The sequence below is a fragment of the Equus caballus genome, chromosome 17 (assembly GCF_041296265.1).
Source record: "Equus caballus isolate H_3958 breed thoroughbred chromosome 17, TB-T2T, whole genome shotgun sequence".
Classification (NCBI taxonomy): Eukaryota; Metazoa; Chordata; class Mammalia; order Perissodactyla; family Equidae; genus Equus; species Equus caballus.
This window is the reverse complement of record NC_091700.1, coordinates 43,755,877-43,783,595: the sequence shown is the minus strand read 5'-3', so window position 1 is coordinate 43,783,595 and position 27,719 is coordinate 43,755,877. Positions and strand designations below refer to the sequence as shown.

At 38.4% G+C, this 27,719-nt stretch overlaps 1 long non-coding RNA gene across 1 annotated transcript; it reads right to left on the bottom strand.

The window, feature by feature from the left end:
• On the bottom strand, positions 1-27,210 carry LOC138918401 (uncharacterized). The gene is made up of 5 exons (XR_011427771.1): positions 26,972-27,210; positions 20,768-20,913; positions 20,026-20,265; positions 4,283-4,402; positions 1-2,504 (listed from the first exon to the last, which is right to left on the bottom strand). It is a non-coding gene; the product is annotated as an uncharacterized lncRNA (long non-coding RNA).
• Between the last annotated feature and the right edge of the window lie 509 nt (positions 27,211-27,719).

Sequence of the window (27,719 nt, the reverse complement as noted above, 5' to 3'; positions counted from 1 at the left end):
ACCGTGTTCCAATAAAACTTTCTTTACAAAAACAGATAATAGACTAAAATTGGCCCATGGGCTATTGTTTATGGACTCCTGAGTTAGACAAAATCATTCAGACCTGTAGAAGTAACACAAAAAAAGTACTTTATATATTTACATTTTCCCAGTATTCAGATGTCAAAATATCCTCACCTTTTTTTAAAAAAGCAAAGTTTTCATAACTTCTAAACTCGCAGAGATTTTAAACCTCTTTATTTGGTCCACAGTGGCCATTGTCTTTGAGTTCCATTTTCCCAGCAATATGAACTCTTAGTGAGAGGTGCACCGTTATCATTGAGAAGATAAGTGATGGCTGTCCTCTGTATGCTAGGATGGATGGGAGGAGATTCTGTTACAGAAACAAAAGATAGAATCAGGATGTCTTTGCTTTCCATTACTTCAAGTAGCTCACTCAGAGAATTTTTATTTCCCACTCCTAAAACTCCAGGCTCTGTGAATTCAAGTGTTGATTGCTGGAAGGGGAATCCTTCTACCAGGGGACACAGTAGGGTCTCATTAAACTCTCAGCTATATCTGCCACCCAGTCACTTTGTGGTCCTCAAGCCAAGAGACCAGCAAGGAAGGAAAGGAGTCACCATCCTGGCATAGGTGACAGACTATGATCATCAAGAGGAAATAAAACTGCTGTTACACAATAGGGGCAGATGTCTGACACCCAGCTGGTCCTCTGGAGTGTATCCCGGTGCTCCCCTGCCCAGTGTTGATAGCATATGGATAAGTACAGCAGCCACAGCCTGAGACAGGCATGGTGGCCAGGGGCTCAGACCCCTCAGGGATAAAAATCTGTCACCCCACCACGCCACCTAGACCAGAAGAAGTCCTAGCCAAGGGTGAAGGGAATGGGTAGGAAAGGTGGAGATAGAGAGTATCAGTGTAGCCTGAAACTAGCTGCAGAAACAGAGGACTGGGTTTATCTGACTATTCTCCCCCTTGTAAGTTTCCCCAAGAAAAGAGACCCACCAGAATGACAGAGGAGCTGTTCTTAGATGGGGTGGCCTGACTATATAAAGCAAGTGGATCTGAGTGGCACCAGAAGTAGGTTTTGGTGGATGCTGTGGTGTCCTACCCAGATCCCCCATCAGAACCAATGCCCATGTTGCCAGCTACCCGAAGTGCTGATAGCTGATGGCTCATAGCTGAGACCCTCCTCAGAAATTTCTATCGACTCAAGGTAGCAGCCTTACCCAAAATTACATCCCCTTTCTGGGAACAGCCATACCCAATGGCTGGTTGATGCAGGGATACAAAGACCAGTCCCCTTGCCTCAACTGAGGACAACTCTGAATGGCCATCCCAACTCCAGAGCTCTCCCTGGGGTCACCTGAGCTTTTATTACAATTACAACTGCATTGCAGCCCAACTTGTCACTCTGCCCATTCCTACTCCCGTCCATCCCCAAAGGATGTTGCTCCTGGGAGCAGTCACAAACAAACTTCCTGTACAAACATTTCCACTCAGAGTCCTTTTCACAAAGAATCCACCATAAGTCAGCAAGTGTATGTGAGGATTGATCTGGTACTCTGTTGTGACATGAAGTGAGGGGATAATAACAATTCCTACCTCATAGCATTGTTGTAAGGAGTCAACAAGCTAATTTAGTGAAAGAGCTATGCAGACTGTAAGGTGCAACATGAATTTAACATGGCATTTTAACAACAATTAGTATTGTTATTACTTTTCTGTCTCAGGATGTATTCACCAAAGAGAGGTTATTGATTTTGCCATGCTTGTCTGCAACAAAGGAATTTTAAAAATAATATTAGTGAACACATTACAGCCTGATGTTCTGAACTTGGTCTTTGGAGCCAGACAAAGCTATATCTCTATCTTTTGCTGTATTGTACTGAATTGAAGACACTAGTGATTGTAGACTATAACACAATGCTTTTTATCTGTTAAACATTTTATCTTAGAATTAATGAAAGAACCTATCTAAATTTAATTAGCGATAGATTTTTATCATAGAGTACTTCTGTGTATATGTTAAAAGGAAAATATGTGTGAAAGAAATCGGTTAAGGTATTTCTAAAGCTTGTTCACACGTAGAATCTGACTCTTCTGAATCACATTAGACTCAGAGTGACGGATGTCCACATTTGCCCACACTGTATCATCCAGTGTCCATCAAGAGCGTGGACAGTGCAGCACTTTGTGAAGAAATCCACAGAGAAGTAGAGACGCAGGTGCTAGCCTTACAGTTCTGCAGGGCCAGCCTCCTTTTAACTCCAAGTTTGGGAATGATGCTAAACTAGTCTGATGTACCTCCTTTCTTACCATCCCCACAGCCATTCGGTTTATGGAGGTTAAATCTCACTGCTGCCTCTGGGATTTTCTTCAAATACTTGGTGAACATTCTGCAAGTTTTCATCCTGGCACTCTTGATGCTTATGACCAAGCAGACAATGACAACTGTCATGACTGCTAGCTGGCTCCATCCATTTTGAGATGTGGCATGATATCTAAGAAAATAAAATGTAAAAACAAAAAAAAATGTTTACCTCAGAAAAATGAAATGGAGTAATCTCTCTCAAGCTGTTTTCTTATACAATAAGATAATGGTTCCTCATCGTATGGATGTTCTAAGGGCTAAATAAGATAGTCCACAGGGAGCAATTGATTAGCAATGTCTGGCACATAGTGTGCATTTAATAAGTGACATTTACTATTACTGTTGTTATGGTTATTAGTTAACCTGGGCTAAAAGATGCCTTTCCATCAATACCATATACTGCTGAACTCAGACTTAGTAGCTGAAAAATGTCACCCAATGACTGATTTCGCCTCTTACCAGCCTGAACAGGAAGTATGTGTATGACTTCCTGGAGCCTCCTTTCTCTAATTTGCTTTCCTATTTTATCCCTAGCGTAAGCCTCCTTTCCTACCAGGATTGAAATTCTTACTATTATACTTTCTCTGGGGAAAACAACGAAAATAAAGGGACTGAGCCTAGAAGATCTATACCAAAAATAAAAATGCACATAGCAGTGCCCATCAGGGCTCTCTCATCAGCTAATATTAATTCATCAGTGAGATCGTACTTTCATGGCTCACATTCATACTCTCACTAGAGTATAAATTGAGTGAAATTCAAAATAAGAATGCACTTTAGCTTTTCTGAGACCTGAATTTAAGTTTGTCTACCATTACGCTTAAAATTATTCTACCAAAGACAGATCCTTAAGGAACATTCAAATCATGTTACATGGTCCACTTATTGCTTTAAAAAATATAGTTACCAAATATGCATGGATTCCAAGGAAAAGGAGGAAAATCTCTTTGCAACTGCTGTTTCACTCTATGGCTGCCTCCATGACCAATGATGTTCGTATTATTCACATAAGCCAGACAACAGTGAGTTTTACTCTCTTTGATGATCATATTACTCAGAAGCCTCTTTGCTTCCCAGAGACTTCCTATCCTGCCTTTTCAGAATTGCAAGCATTCCAGCAATCATTTTCAAACACCTGAATTTTACTAATAATCAGGGATCCTGATCAGGAAAGACAAACTCTGAGAAACATGCTTAAAGTGATGAAATACTTTTTTTTCCAGACCTAGAACAAAGTATATACAAATCCAAATTTCACATTTCACAGGCATGTAGGATTTCATACATGACCATACACTAAACACTGGATGGACTGTCAGATTCATTTGCCCTATATAGGATTTTATTTATTGTTAATCGATTATAGAAAGTTTTGTGTTATGGTTATGCATATAAGCTGTGATTACAAAATAATGAGACAGATTCCACAAAACATGCACAAAATAGGAACATATGTACACCAGTATAAATATATATAAATTAGCTTGTATCCAAATTCCACATTTGTTTATTTCCAAAAATAGTATGAGAAATGTAGTCAGAGTTGTTTTCCTCCCCCTAATGTGTCACCTGTCTTCTCTAGCAGCAGGAAATTGTCATCCAATTCCTCAGCTACCAGAGAATCATCTAACCTCTTCCCATTGCCCACAAGCCCTCATTATAGTGCTTGTGAAATAAGTGTTCTTTCTATTTCTGCACACAACTAAAAGGAAAGAAAGTCATAGGTTGGAATGTGTCAGAAGTCGTTTGGTTAATACTTGAGATTTACCAAATCGGTAATAGTAGCAACTCAGTAAAAGCCCCAATTAGTGCCCAATGGGTACCGGAAATAGCCTCACAAGTCAGTGAGACTGACCCAGTGATATTCATTATACGTTCTAAGAATGACCTTGTCTCAACAAATCCCACCTGCAGTGTAGGGTCGTGGCTGGCGGAGCAAGCTCGCACTCAAAGAACCAGGCCTGCAAATAGTCTCAAGAGATTGGCCTCCCCAGTGATTGAATGGCTGAAATTGCTCTGAAGGCTGGCCTTTAAATATCCAGAAAGAGAAAATGAAAGTTGAATTACTCAGCTGGTCGAAAGAAAAAGGAAAAGTACCTCTGTGAATTTTAATATTACTCATGGAAAATCACATCAGCCAAGATGGCGACACAAGAGAGATTTGATCCTGCAAAGTCATTGAGAGCAGAACCTCTCTGGCTTGAGACAGAGAAGGGTCATTTTAAGGGTAGATGCAGCCACTGAAGCCAGATGGGGATTAGCATGCTAGATGGAAAAGGAAAAAACTCAAGCAGAACTTTTCCAGAATTTGAAATTACTTTAGTTAAATAGTGCCCAATTCTCTCACTGGCCTTGACTTAATACAGATCTAAGCCATTCATTTAGACTCAGAGGAAGGAAACTTAGATTTGAGTAAGGTCATGAGAAGAGAGCTATGAGGAAAAGGGACCATCCTATTATGACTCTTTAAAAAGTAAACAAAAATGAAAATAATTGAATTTAAACCATTTCCTCAGAATTCTTGGGCCATAAAGAACACCACACTGTTCCCATGAAGTGTTGCTTTTAAAGCATGTTACTTACGTAGTATCCAATTTAATCATTCCAAGTGCTTCTTTTTAAGACAAGTTATACTTTTTCCTCAGGAACATTTTTTTTAATTGAAGTAAAATTGGCATACAAGATCCTATTAGTCTTAGGTGTACATCATAGCGATTCAATATTTATATATATTATGAAATGATCACCACAGTAAGTCCAGTTACCATATATCACCATACAAAGTTACTATATTATTAACTATATTCCCTATGCTGTACTTTACGTTCCCAAGACATATTTATTTTATAAATGGAAGTTTGTACCTCTTAATCCTCTTCCCCTATTTCACCCACTCCCTCAACCCCCTGCTCCTTCGGGTAACCACTAGTTTGTTTCCTTTATCTATGAGTCTGTTTCTGTTTTGTTGTGTTTGTTTTGTTTCTTAGATTAGATATATAAATGAGATCATCTGGTAGCTATCTTTCTTTATCTTATTTCACTTAGCATGATACCCTTTAGGTCCCTTCATGTTGTTGTAAATGGCAAGATTTCATTCTTTTTTTATGGCAGAGTAATATTCCCGTGTGTGTGTGTGTGTGTGTGTGTACACCACATCTTCTTTATCTATTCCTCTATCAATGGACACTTAGGTTGCTTCCATTTCTTGGCTATTAGCAAAACTTTTAAAGAAATACTTTTCACCACCCCAGTTACCCTTAATGGAAATCTTTATCTGTGCTCCAGTTTGCCCTTTCCTGCCCTAGTCTGTATGAAGAGCTAATGGTAGGGTGTTCTTTCTCTCAGTTTCTCCATGGAGCTTCATTATGCTGTTCTCAGCGTTAGCGCAGTGGGGCATGGTCTGCAGTAATTGATAGTTCCATGTTCCTGGGCAAGGGTAACAATTCTTGGTGGCTCCATCATCTTGACACCCATAGTCCTGTACATCCTGTATCTGAAAAAGGGTTTCTAATTGATTAGAGAGAAACGCAGCAGGAAATCTCTGCTGTGGTCATTTTGGAGAGGCAAAAAATCCCCCAAGCAGGAGGTCGGGTAGAGGGTTGAGGAATTAAACGATCCAGGCAAAGTGCTGATTCTGTGTCCATTAGTACTGCAGATGCTACGATGAACAGAAGGAGGAAGAGCACCCCGTCCTGCCCTGTGGAGCTTGGAATGACATTTGAGGTGGTGTTGGCAGAAAGCACTTCGAGAAACAAACTAACCAAAGAATACCTCTCAGAAAGAATAAGTACTTTTTCCAAAGAAAAGGATGAATACATCCTAAGGTTCCAGAAATCTGGCAGAAAACATAAATGGAGGTGGGCTGCCCATGATACATTTAGGAGAGGTGGGGATGGTGGCAACTGGAGCTCTCATGCTTCATTGACAGTGGCAGCCTCCACTCAGCCAGCCAATAGTTGCCATCCATAGTAATATGGAACACTCTGCTTTTTTCAGAGAAGCTAGATCTAGTATGTATATGTGTATGCACATATGTGCATGTGTGTACGTGTGTGTTGACAATGAATCTAGACAATACAGTTATGCATTGTTTAACAGAGACTATACATTCTGAGAAATTCATCCTTAGGCAATTTCATCATGCTGCAAACATCATTGAGCATACTTACACAAACCTAGATGGTACAGTCTGCTACTCATCTGGGCTATATGGTACTAATCTTAGGGGACCACCATCATTGGTGGTCTGTTGTTTACTGAAGTGTCTTGTGCGGTAGATGGCTGTATTTAATTACTGCAGAGACCAAACAAAGAAATGTCTGTGCCCTGATCCAGTCCATTGGTCTCTAGTTTGTGATCTTAAGAATTTCATTCTTGGGGCTGGCCCCGTGGTGGAGTGGTTAAGTTCGCGTGCTCCACTGCAGGCGGCCCAGTGTTTTGTTGGTTTGAATCCTGGGCGCGGACATGGCACTGCTCATCAAACCACACTGAGGCAGCATCCCACATGCCACAACTAGAAGGGCCCACAAGGAAGAATATACAACTATGTACCAGGGGGGCTTTGGGGAGAAAAAGGAAAAAAATAAAATCTTAAAAAAAAAAAAAGAATTTCTTTCTTGGGGACTCCTTAAAAATAAAAAAATATGCATACAAAAGATAGATAAAAGAAGGAAAGAAAAAAATACCCACAAACAATTGGTATATAGTTAGCTATGTCACCTGTTTGCCCAAGCCCCCCAAAAAACAGGCACATTTATTAATGAGATGTTTGCTAGCTGCCATATCAGATAAGACTTGAAATCTCATTGATTTAACACAATGAAATGACATAAATTAGAAACAACACAATTATTTCTCGCTCAACTGACAGTTCACTCTTGCATTTTGTGTGGAGGTGAGAAGGCGGAGGGTGGGAGGGAAGAGCTTGTGGGGGGACAGAGATGCTCTCCAGAAGACTTCTCCCATCTTGTGGGTCTGCTGCCTTCAACATGCGGTTCCCTAGGTTGCTCTGGGGAGTGGAGCCAAGAGGTTGTCTCCAATCAATCAGCCAGAAAGGGAAGGAGGACTGATCACGAAGGAAGGTTCCTACGGGCCATGTAGAGAAGGGGTGCACATCACTTCTATCCATATTCCATTTGTCAGAACTCAGTCCTGTGGCCACACCAACGCACCAATGCAAGAGAGACTAGAAAATGTTGTCAGTCATGTCTCAAAAAAAAATCAGGAAACTGGTTTGGAAAAAGATATATCTGCCACCACACGGAGTTAAACTGGAGTGACTTTAACAGTAGCAAACGGGGTTTTCTCCCACTCTCATCCCTATTTGTTGCTGTGAGCCTCCACTCACAGACTTATTTATTTCTGGGAACTCCCAAAACATGTCTTGCCTTTCCTCAGGGATGTATCTTGTGAGATACCACTCGCTTGATCCAGATTCCTTCGATGTGCTTTCAAGTCTCCCAAAACAACCTCAGGAGTTACTCACCCACTGGGAGTGCCCAGGATTTCCTTCCCATGCCCCCAGGTATGGTAACACCTGCTGCCTGCTGCCCCACTACTTACGATGTTTGGGTTTTGTGATTTTTAACTTGTAGCCTCCCTCTCTTCTCTAGGACTCAGATGTGGTCCAGAGATAAATCTAAATTTCAGGTTCTTTATTCAGAATTTGCTCATCCTTTTAACTTTTCAGTTATTGGACCAAGCTTACCATGACTGAGTCTCTTTCCCTAAAGTTCAGACCCATCCCAAGAAGCACCTTCACCCCTCATGCGCAACAATTTTCCTAGAAAACCCTCACTACCTGTTCCCAGGAAGGCCCAAACATCTTCACATTCAATTAATTGATTCAACTTTGAATCAAATTGGAATCCTTTACTAAATTTAAATAAAAATTTTCTGCACAACATCAGTGAAATTATATGAGAACTGTCTCTAAAAGTTGCTGGACACATTTTTTAATCAACAAAACAATCTTTTAAACTTTAGTTATTCCAGTATTCTTTCACATCTCTAGCGTCTCCAAAAAGCATAGCAATTTACAAATATATTTACCATTAAAAAATTATTGGATGATCTAAAGAACCAGCCAGAGCCTCACTCCACTGAGGGTGGAATCTCAGTGACCACATATCCCACCTTACACTAGTCACGTCACTTTGTCAGTTGATGAATCTGTGGTTTCCAGTGTTGACATTATTTACCCAAGATCACACATTTACCAGGTGAAAGAACTTCTTCAGGATCCAAGTCCTCTGTCTTCTTGACGTATCTAATCCTTTCTCCCACACCATAGTGCTTCTCCAAGTTTGCAGAGAAAGAGTTCTAACAAAAGTCTGAGCATTTGTCACCTTCCCCTCTCTGCTCCACCTCCTCGATAGTCAATTTTTTTACCCCTTCAACTCATTTGTTTTATTCCAATAAGATTAATTCTCTTCACTTTATCCTTCTTGAGGCTATTCCACCAGGTACTTCTCAAAATTTAAATATGGAAAGCCAGCAAACATGAAGGGAAGTTCCAAGCACACCGTTCAGCTTTGACTTCCACATAAGTTTTGTGCATTATAGTAATGAACTCAGTAATCAGCTATGCAACTCAAGAAGCAGAAAGTTGCTGCTTTTCCATCAATTTCTTTTAGTATTGCAAATATTTATTACCTACTTAATGGAGGCCTTCCATTGCACAAGTGCAAAATTGCTTCTATTTATCAACATAAAGTATGCCCTTGTGGTTTCAATATATCCTTGCACACATAACATCTTTAACATTCACAAGATCTAAGTTCTGAGAAAGCCAGGTAGGAAGTAAGGATTTGAGTTAAAAAGAGTGTTCTAGACACGGAACAGACATTAGCATTCAAGGTAAAATTCAAGATTTAATCTCAATAGTTAACGACAATAATAATCTAAATTTTGACTTTTGAAGATAAAGTCTATTGTGCTGTGACATCTCTTCATTTACAGTCTCTCTTAACGGTGATTTAAAGCTTCCTAAGAATGTTAAGGCTTCCTTTGCACCAAACCAAGGCATTCTGCCTCTCTCGAAGTTTCCAGTCCGCAGCCATGTGTAATAGGCAGGTGGTAACCCATGGTCTCCCCATCACCATGTCGGCCCAACTGTTCTGGGGTCACTCATGAATACCACATGACTAGAGGCTGATTTTTCACTGTAGCTGGAAGGCTTAGAGTTAGAAGCTCAGGCAATTTATCCTATGCCATTAGCTTTGTGCTGTAGTCTTTCATTCTATCCACACAGTGACAGCAATTATTTTCCGGAGTTGATGCTGTGGACGGCTGCCCAGAACCCTGGCCTCTCAGGACGGAGGCACTCTTTGAATCACCAGCTGCTAGTAGTGTTGGCTGATAACTGCATCCTTCTCTAGAAATTGCCCTCACCAAAGGAAGCTGCCTCATCTCCAATTACACACCTGACCCTGCAGTCTGAATGAATGATTCTGCAATATGAGGGACACAAAGGCCAGGCCTCCTTGCCTCAATCTGGGACAATTCAGAAGGGCTACCCCAGTTCCAGAGTTCCCCACAGGATCACATGAGGCTTTTAAGGCAACTTCATTTCAGCCCAACATCCCCCTTTGCCCAATCCTGCCTCCATTACCCCCTCACAGGGGTCGTTTCTGAGAGCAATTCCCAACAAATCTCCTGGAAACAAATCTGAGAGTCTGTTTCCAGGGAACTTGATCTAAGCATGAATGAGGATTCAGCAAGACTGTAACAATACCTTGACAACATCTTTATTCTTCTGCTATGCTGTTCAACTTATATAAATATGAATAGATAAATAAACAAATGTGGTTTCATGCATGTATGTGTGTGTATATGTACAACGTATTGATTGCTTCCTACAGCCAGGCACCCTTCTAAATGCTTTCCTTATACTGACTCACTTAATATTCAAAACAATGTTATGAATATGGTGTGCTCATTGTCCCTATTTCCAGATATGGAAACTGAGTTAATTACCCATATCATAAAGCAGTAATTAACAGAATCAGTATTTAAACCTGAGCCAAAAAACTCACATAATCGTGTAAGAACATTGAGAGCCCAATTGAAGGACTGTGAGATTGTGTTGCTTTGTTTGGGTCAGCATCACAGCATCTGAGGGATTCAAAGTTCTGTACATCTTTTGTTTCCACCTTGTCCTCTTCGTTCCCACAGGAGTCCCATGCTGCTTTTCATTAATGTAAAATTATGCATTTTACTTCTGAAGCCAGTAACATTAATCCTATTCCCCTCGCTAACAGTTGGGTTATGAATTGTTGTGTTGTGCGATGCTTGCTATTGGGACATGAGGAAAAGTCTCTGGGGGCTTGTAGGAAAGGATTCATTGGTTATAAAAACACACAAATGAAGAAAAGCCCTCTTTTTTGTCTGGATGTTGTTTTGTGATGTGGCAACCAGAACAGCAGCCACTGTCTGTGATCATAAGGGATGATAGCTTCAGGACAAAGCCAATGGGCTGAAGAGGGCGGAGAGGCAAGGTGGGAAGGATTTGGCGCCCAGGCATGTTGTTCAGATTCTAACTTAACCAGCTATAGACTCATCATACCTACAGACTTCATCTTATGCGATATAATAAAGTTGAATCTGAGTTGTGGAGGAGGCGTAGCTACTTGTAGCCAAAGGCATCCTAACTGTACAAAGCCTGTAAGGTTAGAAGAAAAATAAGGAGATTTGAGGTTGAGTGAAATGAACAAATATCAAAAAAATACAGTAATAAATAGATGACAACAAATGAGTTGGAAATTAAAACTAGTGGAAAAGTAAGACTGAGAAAGCAGGATAAATGGTGAGAGGAAAAGGTCAAATATCACAGACTTAAAGATAAAAAGTGAAAGAGATTTTGCAAATCTTTGTATGGTACTGGAACTGGCCAGTCACTAAACCAAATTGAACAGGAGTAGAAAGTAATTTATTAAAGTTATTTACTTATTAGTAAAGTTATTTCCAAGATCCTTCAATCATTTGCCTATTTTTATAATATTGATCCTTCAAGAAGTATTCAGTTTAAATTCATTGAACTTATTTTTTGTAACAATCGTCTTACATTTCTTGTCTCAATTGGCATTGTTTGCCCCATTTTTAAAAAGCGATAAGTGTGGCTTAGAGAGGTTACAGTAATGTAGTTATGACCCTTAAATTTACCAATAACAGAAACTCAACTTGAATCAACTTAAGGGTACAAAAAAGGATTTATTTATAATAGATTCCCTTATTTCAAAGTAATAAATTGTCATGAAGGAGACGTGAATACAAACCACTAGCACTGAACAGTGCAGTTAAAAATAAGGATAGCCAAGGAAAACTTTAGAAGCGGAGAAGCAGCAGAGAGGGAGCAATCCCCCCAGATCTCAGCATCCCACAGGTTAAGCAGGGTATAGAGGGTCTGCATGCACCAAGGCCGGGGTTCCATTAGTGAGGAGCGTGCCCCCATAATGCTCTACACATTTACAGGGTCAGAGGTGAGGAAACGTCCATGTGACTATGTAATTCTGGAAGATTCAGGCACAGAAACGGCCTGGTTAGAAAGGGAGAGACTCAGAGCCCAGCAGCTGGTATGGGCATGCTCTTCGGTTGTCCTAACTCGGACCTACTAAGCCAGCTTTCAGCTATGCTACCAGAAAGCAGGGAATGAATGCTTCTCCAGAGCCTCCCAGACTCATCTCCTGACAAGAATGTAGGTAGGCATTGGGAATGAACTAGAACAGGTCTCTCTATCCATCATCTTCATTACTCTCTCTGGACCTAGTTCACAACAAATGTCTACCTTTTACATCTCCATCCACACAGGGAAAAACATGGCTGCCACCGCTCCTGAGTGTACATTTATGGTCCAGCCACCTAGAGAAAGACTGAACCTGCTACAAATATCTGAAAGAAGAAAAACAAACTCGTAGGCCTGGGATAGTATCTACTGGTCTAAAGAACTATGGTCAAGGAGTTGGGTCATATCAAATGTGTTTGGGGTGTCCATTACAACCCTGTGGAAGGGTGCTAGGCAAATAATTCAATATGCTTCTACTGTAGACAGACTGAGCAATTGGCCAGTGGTAGTAAATGTTAGAACACAGGTTTGAACTTCAGTCTGGTAATTCAAAACTCTGTGATCTTCATCAATATATTACGGAGATGGATGAATGGAACTTGGAAACACCAGAGGGCAGTAACTAATTTGCACTCACTCACTGTTCACATGCCCTTTCAGGTCTTCCTGAATCCTTAGAAATACTTGTGGCTTTAATTTATTGAGTCAAGATGTTCTTTATACCTGACATAAAAGCTATTTTGAACAAATCTCAAAGAAGCAAATTTCCTACTAAATAACATCTATTTAAAATATAAATTTGGAAATACTCTAAAAGGCTAAAATAGTACAGTAGTTGAATCATAATGCATCCATATAATAAAGTGCTACACATCATTAAAAAATATGACTGAAATGTTTTAATAACACAGAAACGGTCATAATATATGAAGAAACAGGATACAGAACTATATGGCATAATCCAAATTTTCTAAAATAAACAGCCACATTATGTATATTCATGGCAAATAAATTTAAGCATAATGTGGGTGGAAGGACTGCAGATGAATATTATCATTAGATTTTTTATTGTTCAAATAATATAAAACATGTTCACTTCTATATTCAGAAAAAAGCACTTTATATAGTGTTTGTGCTAGAGATAAGTTATGAGCGTTTATTTATAGATTTGAACCTATTTTATACAGTTCTAGATTCCTTTTAGGTTTTTTTAAAAAGAAGCCAAAAGCAATTATTAAAGACTGCAAAATCATAGAAGAACTTCTGAATGAGATGAATGAGAAATTAAGTAATGAACAATGAATCAGATTTGTAAGATATGAGTATTTCCTTTTCTTTCTTTCATTCTTTTTTTTATACTTTGTCTTCTAGATGTATAGATAAATTATCTCTTCTAGATGTATAGATAAATTATCTCCCAGGAAAAGCTTGATTAATAGCAAATAAAATAGAAGGTCAAATAAGAGACTTCAGAAGAGGTTGAGTGTCTGATGCTAAAAAAAGAAAAAGATTTTATAGTTAAAATAATTAGGTTTATCAAAATGACAAACGTTTTGCTGAAAAACCTACATATCTAGAAGTCAAAGATCAGGACGTTATTTGACGAAACCCTGGTTTTCATTTTTTTGTCAACACTCATCTTACTCTGCATTAGTTACCTTGTCTAACTCTCTTCCCAAGACTGTTACCTCTTTAAATGTAAAAAATTGTTCCTTTCTCCTTTGTAGCCCTAACATCCGCACACTGAAAAATGTGGTCAAGTTGAAATGCGACTCCGTGTGGCCCCTCGACAGCCTGTTTTCTAGGCAATATCACCACACGTTGACCAATTCTCCTTGCCCTCAGGCCTCTTTGCCCTTCTCATGCACACAAACACAACTCCTCCCCAGATCAGAATCACTCCTCCTGGGACCTGACCCTTTGAAATCAGTCTTTGCAGGGTCCACTGAGCCACCTTTGACCTCTATGGTACAGCACCTGCAGGATTCAGCATTACAACTGTAAAAATTTCTTTTATAGTTATAGGTTAAGAGAACTTCAAACACAAAATATTTCCAAAAATATTACATGTCACTATTTACTATCATTAAAACAAGTTTAGATGTATATCTGGTTTTGCAGCTGGTCTTCAGCTTCCTTTCCCAGTTGCATCTACTTTTTAAAAATCACACAGTCCATTTTATTTTCTGCTATAAAATTAATACATGTTGAGAAAAGGTTGAAAAATATCAAAATCCAAGAATAAGAATAAATTCATTCATAGACTTGCCATGGTAATAGGCTTATTGTCAGTATTTTAATGTATTATTTCCAGATTTTTCCTATGCATGAGGAGTTTCATATTATAATTTCTATTATAAAAGTGTAAAATACAATTTTGAATCCTTTTCCCCACATTTAATGATTTACCATAATTACTTTTCTTGTCATTAAAATTTCTGTGTAACATTCTCAATGGTCCCAAAATATTCTATCTGATGATATGTTATGGCTTAGTTAGTAATTGCTCTCGTTATTGTATGTGGACTTTTAAGACGTTTTCATTAAAACTAATACAAGGTTACATGTCAATTATATCTCAATTAAAATATTTTAATTTAATTTTTATTTAAAATATTAATGTATTAAAAATATGCAATTAAATAACGTCTGTTTAAAAAAAAGATGTTTTCATTGTTGCTAATACCGTTATCAATATCTTTGTGGACAAACCATTTTCCATATCCTTAGAATGGAGACCCATTGATAGAATCATTGGGTGAAATGAAGTGAACCTGTGGTAAACTGTTTCTTTGGTGGGCCTCCTGGTATTCATACCCATGTGTAGCCCCCTGCCCTTGAGCCTGTTATGACTCTGTGACCAGCTTTGATCAGTAGAACGCAGCAGAAACAGCACTCTGCCAGTTCCAGGTCCAAGCCTTAAGAAAACCTGGCAGCTTCTGCTTTTGTACTTTTGTGAGAAGTCTGACTACCCCGAGGTCGCCATGCAGCGAGAAGCCCAGCCTAGCCCTGTGGAGAGGCCACGAAGAGGAGCATCCAGGCCCTCAGTCAGCTGAGCTCTCACCTTGTTGCCAGCAGTGGCATGCCAGCTTGTGGGTGCGGCCAGCTCAGCCGAGCCACCCCAGCTGACCCACATAGGGCAGAGATGAGAAATCCCTGCCGAGCCTGCTCAAACACAGAACCAAAAGCGGAAAAATTAAACGGTGGTTGTTTCAAGTCTCTAAGTTCAGAAGTAGGTTGTTATACAGAATAAGTGAAACAGAACATTTAAATATATTTTTTAATTTCAAAAACAAAGTTCATTATTTAAAAGTATATGTTTCATATACGCAAAATTCACATACTAGAAAAATTTTTTCTCCAGAGGCATTGAATAATGGATTTATATTATGTTTAGTCTCAGTGGGGAACAGATTACTGAAGATAAATGAAAAGCATAAAGTGCTATGAGAGAGCAATAAGGATTTTTGTAAAACTGTTGGAATGAAAATGTATATTCCAAATTCTGGTTGTGAGGCAATATAATCAACAAGGTTTAACCAATTGAACGCAGGAATCACAGTATATTATACAATTTGCACAACTATCAAATTCTCCTATTTTCCAAACTAATGATTAAAATGCTTATGAAATAGTAGGAACAGTATTTCTGCAAGTGATTTGTTAAACATTTTTAATGTGCACTGCCAGGTGGTGTCCCACCTAAAAGGTGTTAAGGTAGCTGTTTCAATAAATCCTCGCAAGTACTGTGTACTAATCTTTTAAAAATACTGGCAGAATATGCCAACTTAAACATGTATTCCACCTACGCTCCCTTTCCAACATCCATTAAACCATGTCTCCTTTACCACAGAGCAGCAAGGCCAGGCGAGCCAAGGAGCAGATCCCAGATAGGTTGGGAGCCGCAGTCCCCAAAAAGCCCTCTGGGGGAGGAGGGTGCCCAGGACCCACCCCCTTCTGGGTCAGAAGGGAGCCAGCAGCCAGGCTGGGGGCCAGGCACTGAGGTTTGGGGTGTGGATCACATATGGGTTCTAAACGTTCTGAACTTTGAGCTCAGTGACCAGATGAAACTTTTTGATCGTCTCACATGGGGTAGGGTGAGTACATTGTGTCGGTGGGTGGAATATTGTTGACCAAAAGGGCAGATGGTGGTAGTCAGTAGCATTCACTAAACATTTCTCCCCCGTCTAGGCACAAGGTAAGGTTGCATTCTCTGGCTCCCTTGTGGTTAGGTAGGGCCAGATGACTTGTTCTGACAGATAAGTGGTAAGAGGAAATGCTGTGTGGTATTTCTGGGCCAGAGTTCTTCATTCATGATGCAAGATCCTCCAGAGCTTGCTTTCTCACCTTTGTTTGGTGACCAGCAATTCTGACAAAAATGGCTAAGTAACAAATAAGACTAGAACTCCCTGTACACATACAAAGAACATGGAACGTGACCAATTAATACATTTTTATTTTTTTTAGCCATTGATATTTGGGAATTATTACCACAGTATCATCTAGGCTATCCTGCCTGCTACCACCTCCTTATCGTAACATGAACTCCTCTCTGGACTTTGCCAAAATGGAGCTAGCAAGATTTTATGTACCTCTGCCTTGAATTACTGTTTACTTCATTTGCCTGTGGATTTTCTCATGATAATGCCATTACCCCATGATGTGGGCCCCAGGAGTAGCACCTGTGCAATTACAACTTTTACTCATATCTTCCTGCTACTCAGTTTATGGCTCACTGGATCTTGGCTCACCTTACTCTTTTTGTGTCAAGAATGCCATCACTCAGCAGTTTTCCTCTCCTGATATTCTACCTACCTATCTATTTATCAACTATCCTTCTCTTGCTTATCTATCCTTCCATGTAACCTTCCCTGTCTATCTGTCTGTCTATCATGTATCTCTCTATTCTAGCCAGCCTGTGCAGCTTCTCCAGGGAGACTCTAGGGAGTATGATGGAGGCACCTCTCAGTGAGGGTCTATGCTGACACTAACTTGACCCTGGGTCCCCTACGAGGATTGGGGAGCATCTCAACCGTTACTTAGGTTGGGGTTGAGTATAGCAAGGGGCACTGGGAAAGACTTGAGGAGGTCTGGGAGCTGGTGGCCATCTGTGAAATTGGGAATCAGGTTGGCCTTGCAGCAGCCTTAGGGTATCCAAGGAACCAAGCTGGTTCCCCCTGAATCAGGCAGAAGACTGATAGGGGTGGAACAATAAGGTCTTCTTGTAAGTGGTAGTGGCCACAGGAGGAAGCTGGGGATTCCTTGGCTGCCATGTCACTTTATTGGCTCTCCTCTCAGACTAGGACCCACGAGTCAGTCGGACACATTGAGACTGGCTCCTGTTAAGCACCACACCCCACTCAAGTTCTCTTCAGTGTCAATATCCATGCAAGTCTCCACTGGAAGCGTAAAAAGAGAGATCAGATTTTATAAAGCAAAAAACCCTGCCTACCACAGACTAGTCACTGGAATTTCTACATTTAAAAGAACGGATCAATTGAAGCTAAACATAATTTCAATAAAATATACGCTTCTGTTCTGAAGAAATGTGTCCACCAGAGGAGATAGATAGGCCAATGTTCTCATATACGGACCCTGAATTTTATGAACATCCAAGGATGGTGAATGTCAACTTGAATATTCTCTTTAACGTGCTCTTTTTTGAAGCAAGAAAGGACAAATGTTGCCAGTTCTGGGACCATACTTGAAGCTAGAAGAAAAATTTAATTCAACACTCTCATTTTACGAAGAAAGGAATATTGACCCACAAAGCTCCTAGAGCCTGAATCAATAGTTCCCCTCCAAATTATTGGACCTTTATATTTATCTACAGTGGTAATAAATCGACAATTTTTTAAATTTCCTTATGCTCAGGATCATTTATTTCAAGTTTTAGACCAGAACTAAGCTATAATATTGATATTATTTTTCTGACCATCTTAATTATTGCCTTTAAAGCGGTTTTTTGTTCTTTCCTCTAGGCATGAAGCTTTGTCATTTAGAAACTCAAAGCAAAAGAATCACTAAGTCACTCAAACTCTAATGTCTTGCTCAAAGATTAAGTTCTTATTTCATATTCTAATTTATTTTTATGAGTCAGTGTTTTTTTCGTATTCATAGTACTAAATGAATATAATTTGAAAAAAGTAATTACTTTGGAATGTAGCATCATGAAATAGAAATTAAATGCATAAGTACATCTACTCAGCTTTTCCCTCAAGGTGATAATTTCCTGTGTACCCAGTTTCTAGCATAATGTGCAGAACTTAGGAGTTCAATAAAAATAAACAATATTTACAGTGATGGTTCCAAGTCTCTGCACATTAACATTTAAATGCAGTGTATGTCCATTTTCTAGCAGCAATGAGTCCAGCAGTTTCTCACCACCTTGGTCCAGGCTACCATCATCTCTCATCTGAATTAGCATGGTAGCCTCCCTAGTGATCCCCCTACTCCTTTCCTGACTGTCATCATCTCTTCTCAACACAGTAGACAGAGCGACGCTGTTAAGCCTGTGTTAGGTCAGGCCACTCAACCCAAGCCTTCCAATGGCTTCCCATTTCCTTTAGAGGAAAGAAAAGTGAAGGCCTTGCAGTGGCCCATAGCCCCATGTTATCTGACCTCATTTCCTACTATTCTCCCCCAAATCACTTGGTTTCAGCCACAGTGACCTTCTTACTATTCCTCTAACACACCAGGCATCCTCCCACCTCGAGTTTTTCCACTTCTGCTGTTCCCTCTACTTGAAATGTTCCTCTCCCAAATACCCATGTGCCTGGCTTTCTTGCCTCCTTCAAATCTCTGTAAATATTATCATCTCAAAGAGGGCTTCTCTAACACTCTAAAATTCCGTTACACACCCCCTTCCCTGCCTTATTATTCTCCATAGCAAGCATCACATCCAACACAATGTGTGTTCTTTTTCTTTATCATCTCTCCTCCCTCACCGGAAAGGAAGTTCCCAGAGTGAGAGGGCTTTGACCCGTTTGCTCATTATGCATAGTGCCTAGAGTAGTGTCTTCCACAGAGTAGATTTTTAGTAATATTATTAGATGAGTTAATCTTAAGTGGTCTATAAAATAATTAAACTTAAAAATAATAAATATATCAAAGAAAAAATTAAAACCATAAAGCAAGAACCAATCGCTATGAAAAGAATAGAAAAATTTAAAATCCAACAGATGTCTTAGAAATAAAAACTATAGTCATAGGAGCTAAATACTTAATGACTAGATAAACTAACTGGTTAGACACAGCCAGAGATATAATTAGAAAACTGGAAGAAATTACTCAAGAAAGCAGAACACATAGATTAAGAGATGAAAAAGAGAAGTTAAGAGAACAGAACAAGAGAGTCCAAAAAAACTGTCTATAAGAGTTCCAGAAATGGGGAAGTAAAAAGTAGAAGAGAAATTCCAAATAGATAATTGCTCATTTTCCATAATTAATGAAAAATAAGAGTCAGTGAGTCCCAAACAAAATATATTCGCATCTATATGCCAAAAAAGAAAGAAAAATTGCAAAACATCAACAACTAATAGAAATATATAAAATAATAAGAGAGAATGAATCAGAGTACTTGCAAAGGAAAATATTAAGTTAATACAGATAAGTGCTCCCTGTCTTTCATCCTCCCTCCTTCCAAGAAGCAACCAGTATCTGGTAGTTAAAAAAAAAAAAAAAAAAGATCAATAAAAGAACAATATGAAAAAGAATAAGCAAAATTTGAAAAGAACCAAAAAGAATTTCTAGAAATGAAAAAATATAACCATTGAAACAGAAAACTTGTATTCATTAAAGAGATTACTGATGATAGGAGTTTTTGTGGTAATTCTCTCTTGAGGTTAAGATTTTGAAGGCTTTTAGTTTTTTCCTGATTTTTTTATGTATCATCTGAATTTAGGTATAATTAGCTGCATTTAGTGTGTCTTGCTTCAATAATAATAAGCCAACTACTTTCACAAATTCTGGAAGCAACGAAAAGGAATTCTCTTATTTGAATATGTCTGTCTCTAGTTAACACTGAAGTTAGCATTGGTCAGGATAGGCTAGGTAGGCTTAAATCAACAGAAGCTTAGTTCTTGCTTACGTCAGATCCTCTTCATGGGTTAGATGAGGGCTCTGTCATTCTGACTTTGGACACAGGTTCAAGGAAAAACCACTCTTCCTGGCATATTACCAGCAGGAGTGGCGGAAAGAAAGATCGAGTTCAGTGAATCAGCACTGGCTGTTAACACTTCCTGCTGCAAGTGACACACATCATTTCGCTCACAGTTCACTGCTCAAGAAAGTTCCATGTCCATGCTCAACATGCAGTCATACTTTGTACCTAGAAGCAGAAATAAAATTTTAATGGAAAGCATTAACAGCTACTCCATATTTTTCATATGTTGTTCCCTTTGTGTATTTCTTCTTAAGTGGATTGTCTATTTAGTTTCTTTGTCTATCTATTAGGATCTTTAGAATTTTAACAACACTTGGTTCATTCTTAACCACAACCAGAGCCCTACTGAGGCACACTTCTAACCTCAGTCTCCAGACAATTTGAAACAGCTTTCTTTCACCCTAAATTGGGGGCTCCTTTTCCTGACTTAGATGTTCTCTTTCCTTTTTTAATAGTCCAGTACAAAAGTCCAACAAAAGCTTGTTTTTGTTCTCCTGCCTCTATATAGACAATTAATATAACCGTCCCTCCTCATTTCTGGACATAATTCCTCTAAAAGCCCCAAGTTTCTTCACTAATTTCATCATTACCCATCTGTCACATCCACTTCCACTCCTAGATCACCATCTTCGTGACCAGAGCAGGTGGTTCCCTTTGCAGATCTCACCATCAATCCACATATTCTGGAAGGAGAGCTCTTGATAGATATCCATGGGATGTTTTGTACAGCAATGACAAAGATGGCGAAGAGGATGCCCAATGTCCACTCACTCATTGGTCTTCAGTCATCGCAATTTTGTAAACCTAATTTTGCTAAAGCAATAGCAGAGAGAAAAAGCACTGACAAATTCCCGATACAACATAACATTGCAGTTATTTCCTGAGTAATTTCCAAATGTTCTAAAAGTGCTAGCCATGTGTTGGCACATGGTAGATATTCGATAAGTTGAATCTGAATAAAATAAAGAGTGGAACCACATATACAGAGTTCATAGTACATATGAGATAATCTATACAGGTTTTTAGTTGATTATCCCCAACAAAGGCCTAATACTTTTGGATATTCAGAACGATTAAAAAGAAAAAAATGGGAACCTTAATACTTTCAGCATATATTCTGCAAATATTCTGCAATTAGTCTATCATAGCTTTTGGCTAATTAACACTATTTTGGTGAACATTAAAAATTGTAACATGGTTTATGTAATTAAAGCAAAAACTATCACCTGCTTAAAAGTAGTTGCAGGTGGAAGGAATTAATGTGCTAAGCAAAGTGCTTGCTTGGTGGCAGAGTATAAATCTTTCATTACAGTTTGCTCTGATGTCTGTGATTCAGAGACACGGTTATTTTGTGAGGAAATTTTAAAGGAGTAGAAAATATCCTGATCTTTACATGGTTTCTTTTTACTCTTATGATCCAACTTACAGCAAATACACACATTATCCAGGTATTAGCTACTAAAGCAAAGAGAAGATTGCATATGCTCAAAATTATCCTTTGAAAATCCCTTGGTTCCCTGGTGAAGAGGTTGGAAGACACCTGATTTTGGGAGAATAAGTTAAAAAAGAACTTCAACAATGTTTCCAACAACCTAAGGAGCACACCTTGCAGAAGCAACACTTTAAAAATGTTGTCACTTTATGGGGCTGGCCCCGTGGCCAAGTGGTTAAGTTCGCGCGCTCCACAGCAGGCGGCCCAGTATTTCGTTGGTTCGAATCCTGGGCGTGGACATGGCACTGCTCATCAAACCACGCTGAGGCAGCGTCCCACATGCCACAACTAGAAGGACCCACAACAAAGAATATACAACTATGTACTGGGGGGCTTTAACTAGAAGGACCCACAACAAAGAATATACAACTATGTACTGGGGGGCTTTAACTAGAAGGACCCACAACAAAGAATATACAACTATGTACTGGGGGGCTTTGGGGAGGAAAAGGGAAAAAAATAAAATCTTTTAAAAAAAAAAATGTTGTCACTTTAAAGAACTTAAGCCAACCAAGGGAACAGCATGTTTTGGCCTCCTAAATTGTTATTTTTACTTCTTGAAACTTTTATCCCCTTGACTGAGCATGTATTGTTGAATTCACATAAGTTTAAGGTACATATCATGCAGCTCTACTATAGATGCTTTAAAAGACTTATTAGTGTAACTATATGCAATGCTAATAACATTTTTGTTTATTTAAACTTCTTTAAAATTGTGCTATGAAAAAACACAGCAAAGTCTACAAATTATCAATGAAATCAAGTTGTAGATCTGCAGAATCGTGGTATTTTATTTCACACTTGACTGATTTATCAGAAGTCCATCTTTCATAAAGAGAATAGCATCCCTGCTTTCAGAAGCAGTCAGTGGGAGCACTAACAGGAGCACATTAGAAACACTTAAACAAATACTAGTCAGTGATTGGCTGTGATTTACACAAACAGAATGTTTGAAAGCATCGAATCATACTTCAGCCAAAATGTCCCATATTTCTATATTTTTAAGGCCTTGCATTACCAAGAATAGTGAAGCTAAGAATGTTCTCAATGTTTTTCTAACTTCTTTTTGATGCAAAAGGATTCTGGTCTATATAATCCTTCTGTGATAAGGTTGTTTACAGGCCTTCTGAGTGTACAATTGGCACCCCTGATTGGATTTACCTGGGTTTCTGAATAAGAAAAACTTTCAAAATAACACTCTTTTAGTATTGTAATTGGTTTGTAGTAAGAAATAAAACAAAGATAACAAAAACCTTAATTATTATATTTTTAATGCTACCATTACTGTATTTTCTAAGTGAGAGTTGTCTAAATTTGATTTGCGAGGATTATTAGCAATGTTAATACCAAAGCAGAGAAAATCATAAGTGGGGTATTGTTTTCCCATCAGTTACTCCTCTAGAGATGACTACTCAAATCTAAGAGGGAAACACTCATCCTAAATATATTACTTTACTTTTCTGCCTCGGTGAGAAAATAATTGCAGTATAGCTGTATTAAAAGCATTTTTCTTTGAAGATGCAATGTGCTGCAGAAGGTTAAGATGATTCTGAAACGACTTTAAAAATCAATTCTCATTATACCAAGATGTGTATGTAGATTATTGGGTTGACTGTATACTGACCCCAAGACAAACCCTGAAATGTTATCTTTTTAAAAATAATTATATACTAGATAAGTTCTTGTTTTCTTAGCGTTTGACTCTTCTGGAAATAAGTATTTTAAAAATCTGATAAATTGAAAGTTTTGATCTGCTATTAGACCAAAAAACCCTATTGTTTTCCTTAAAATAAAACATAGCCAAAAGAGAATTCATGTCCAATCAATGATATTGATTAACATTACTCCACTATTTAATAAGAGTTTCTCATGGTAGGATCAGCTCTAATATGAAGACCTGGGTTCCGATCCTGCCTTTGCTACCATAAACTTTGCGGCCTTGCACAGACCACTCAAACACTCCTCTATTTTCACATTTGCAAAAGAGGAAGATGGATCCAATATTCTGTAAAGTTCCGTCTCTCTCTAAAATGATTCTCCAGAGATGCTGTGAGTATCACAATGGGGTAGTTTAATTGAGGTACAGTATTTCAAAAGAATACTTTGGGACCTCCACTTCTGGCAGATTTATCCTCCTTCCTGAAACAAGTGAAAACATGGAGGAAATATATGAAACAGTGGTTTTTGAGACACTGGATATTGGGCAATGAATGACAGTGACCCCTGAGATACAGGAAACAAATGAGGTGAGCTCTCATTTTTGACCTAGCTTAATGCCTTGAGAGAGATTCCAGGCCACACCACAGGAAGGGGGAATCCAGATGGAGCCAGGTTGACTTCCAGGGTTGAAGGTGAGAGTCCAGAGAGACCAAATCATCTAGCGTTCATGGGATACAGTCCCAGAGAGGAGAGAGCTACATGGAAGGAGAACACCAGACACCTGCAGAGGGGCCCCCTTGAGTATATCAGCATTAGGTAGAGTGTGTAAGAAAATTACTCAAAGTTTGGAAAAGAAGCACCCAAAGTGATTAGAAGTAACAATATCCAGTGCTCACACAGTACCTGTTCTCAATAACCAGACTGGAAACCTCATAATTCACTTAGGAATTGGATAGAAGATAAAGAAGGGTGTTGCCTCAGTAGTGAGGAATATTTAGCCCTAAACTGAGAACAGTTCCCATCTTGCTTAAAAAAGCAAGGCCTGAAAGAGTCAGACAGTTTCCAAGTAATTAAACTGCATCCATGAACAAAGTTCAAGAACATTTATAGGTGTACAAATACATCACTCAACCAACAAGGTAAAAGTCACAACATCTGATACACAATCAAAGATTACCAGATGTGCAAACAAGTAAGAAAATACAATCCATTATGAGGAGAAAAATTAGTCAATCAAAAATGAACCAGAACTTATGTAGATATTAGAAATAGCAGACAAAAACATTAAAGTAATTATTATAACTATGCTCCATATCTCCCAAATGTCAAGAAAGAAAATGGAAAATATTTTTTACAAGACCCAAATCAAATTTCTAGAAATAAAAACTACAGCATAGGAGATGAAATATACATTGGAAGGGATTCACAGCAAATTAAACATCGCAGAAGAAAAGATTAGTGAATTTGAAGACTTAGCAATAGGAACTATCCAAATGAAATGGAGAGAAACAATAATTTTAAAAAAACAGAGTAGAGCAATTGGATGCTGTGGAATGACTTCAAACAGACTAATATATTAATAGTTGATGTCTGTTGGCAGTGGTAAAGATAGAAACAATACTTGAAAAATTAGTGGGCAAAAATTTTCCTAATTGATTAAAAACTATAAAGCCACATATCCAACAAGCTCAATAAATCTTAATCATAAGAAACATTAAGAAAAATACACCATGGCACATCAAAATCAAATTTCTTAAAACCAATGATAAAGAGAAATCTTAAAAGCAGCCAGAGAAAAAAAGGTGTGCTACACGTAGGAAAAATTTAGGAACCTAGCAGATCTCTTTTCAGAAACAATTCAAGCAAGAAGAGAGGAAAGCAACATCTTTAAAGCATTGGGGGACAAAAGCTGTTATCCTAGAAGGCTATATCCAGAATTAATTAAATATACCATATTAATAGTAGAAAGGACAAAATCCATACAATTATCTCAACAGATGCAAAAAAATTTGCCAAATTGAAAGCACTTTCATGATAATAACTCTCAACAAACTAGGAATAGAAATTTGAGAAGGAAATTTCCTCAACTTGTTAAGAAGAATCTACAAGAAATCTTACAGCCAACATCAAACTTAATAGTAAAATATCGAGTGCTTTCCCTTTAAGATAAAGAACAAGACAAGGACATTTACTCTTACTGCTTCTCTTTGACAACGTGCTGGAGGTTTAAAAGGGAGGGTACAGCTTTTCAACACAATTGTTCTGAAACATTTGGATATCTGTATGCAAAAATTAAACATCAATTCATATTTTGGGCGATATACAAAAATTAACTTAAAATGGATCATAGACTTACAGATAAAACTGAAAACCATCAGCACTTCTAAAACAAAACACAGGAAAAAATCTTTGTGATCCTGAGTTAGGTAAAAATTTCTTTGATATGGCACCAAAAGCATAATCCATAAAAGTGTAATTGGACTTGAGCAAAATTTAAAACTTCTATTCTTTGGAAGTTCTGTTAATAGAATGAAAAGACAATCCACAGACTGGAGGAAAATGTTTGCAAAGCATATATCTGATAAAGGACGTGTATTCAGACTACATAAAGAACCACCCAATTAGAAGAAATAGATGGGTGTATGTGCACATACATTACATATATATAATTGTGTGTGTGCATATATATATATATATATACATATATATATATGTATATAATTGGTTCTATTCCTCTGGAAAACCCTATTACATACACCAACTATATGATTAGGCACACCACTCATAGATATATACCCGAGAGAAAATCATACATCTCTACAAAGACTTGTACACAAATGTGCTACAAAGAAAAGCAGCCTTATTTGTAATAACCAAAAACTGGAAACAACCTAAATGCCCAACAACAGGTAAATCAATAGAATAAAAAAGAGTGGTATATTATCAGCAATAAAAAGAAATGAACTATTAATAAACGCAACATGGATGAATCTCAAAATAATTATGCTGACTGAAAGAAGCAAATAAAAAGACCACATACTGTATAATTCCATTTATATAAAACTCAAGAAAATACAAACTAATCTACAGCAACAGAAAGTGGATCAGAGTTACCTGGAGAGAGGCGGTGTGGGGACAAGTGGGAGACCACACAGGGCCATGAGGAAACCTTAGGAGTGATGCATACATTCACTGTCTTGCTCATGATGATGGTTTCACAGGTGTGTACACATGTCAAAACTTACCAAATTTTACATACTAAATATATGCAATTTATTTTAAGCCACTTATATCTGAATAAAAAAGATTATTTTTTATGTCACTACAGTTTGGGTTCAACTTGGGTTCCAGGTTGAAATACGCCTTGGATGAGCTAAATATTCTCTCTCAAGATAGGCTCCTTAGATACAGAAATAGATGTCTAATTACACTTTGGTTTAGGGATAACAAAGGCCGCATGTTTGAGAGATATATATATTCTTGGGAACAATTTTCAAATATATGTTCATTCTTAAAAGTCTTTGGAAGTTGCAGTTAATTATTTTTGCTCCTATGGTCTTACTTTGGGTAGAACAGGTAAAGTATTTAATGAGATCAGTGCTGTGACTTACTCCTATTAGCTGAAACTGTCATTCTTGAATTAATAAGATTCCACATACTTTAATGAAATTGCTGCTCTCAGGAGCACACCGGAAGTGAGAATTGCAGTGCCGAACTTACCAACTGCACCCTTGAAGGACCAAGTGGACCCTCGAGGAGAAACGAGCTGTTTCCACTCAATGGAGCCATCCTGGATTGTTCTGAAAGGATGTCAAGAAGTCATAGATCGCATTGCCAAAATGAATAAACAAATCATATATAATCCATTTGTATGAACAAACTTGTAGGAAAGACATCCCTTTTTATAATTCAAGTAAAAGCCTGTCCCAGCAGAGGTGACAGTGCCCAGCACTCTGGTCACGTGTGTCCCAAGGCTTCACATATTTATCACCCAGGAGTGGGGGATGATTGAAAGCAGGCAGGCTGGCACAGTGGAGGACACACTGGCCTTGAAGTCAGAGCACTCCTATTAGGTTTAGGAACGTGGGAAGATCACTTATCCCACTGAAGCCTTGGTTTTCTCCCCTACAAAATAAAAACAATGGTACCTGCTTTGCATACAATACAAGAAAGTTTTGATCTGAAACAACTGAAATGGGATGTGTAGAAGCGCTGAGAAATTTAAGACAGCTAGAAAGACCGTTAGTTCGTTTATTGCCCTTTACTATAATTTCTTGTTAAATAGCTATCTTCCCCTAAAATGTAGCTTCTTTGGGGATTAGACTCTATTTCTGGCTTATTCAGGCTACACATCCAGGAACAGTATAGTGTATGGAATAGCAATTACTATATCTTACTCCTGTGTAGCACTTACTGTATTCTGGGCACTTTGCTAAGCACCTTATATGTATTAACTCGATTCCCACCA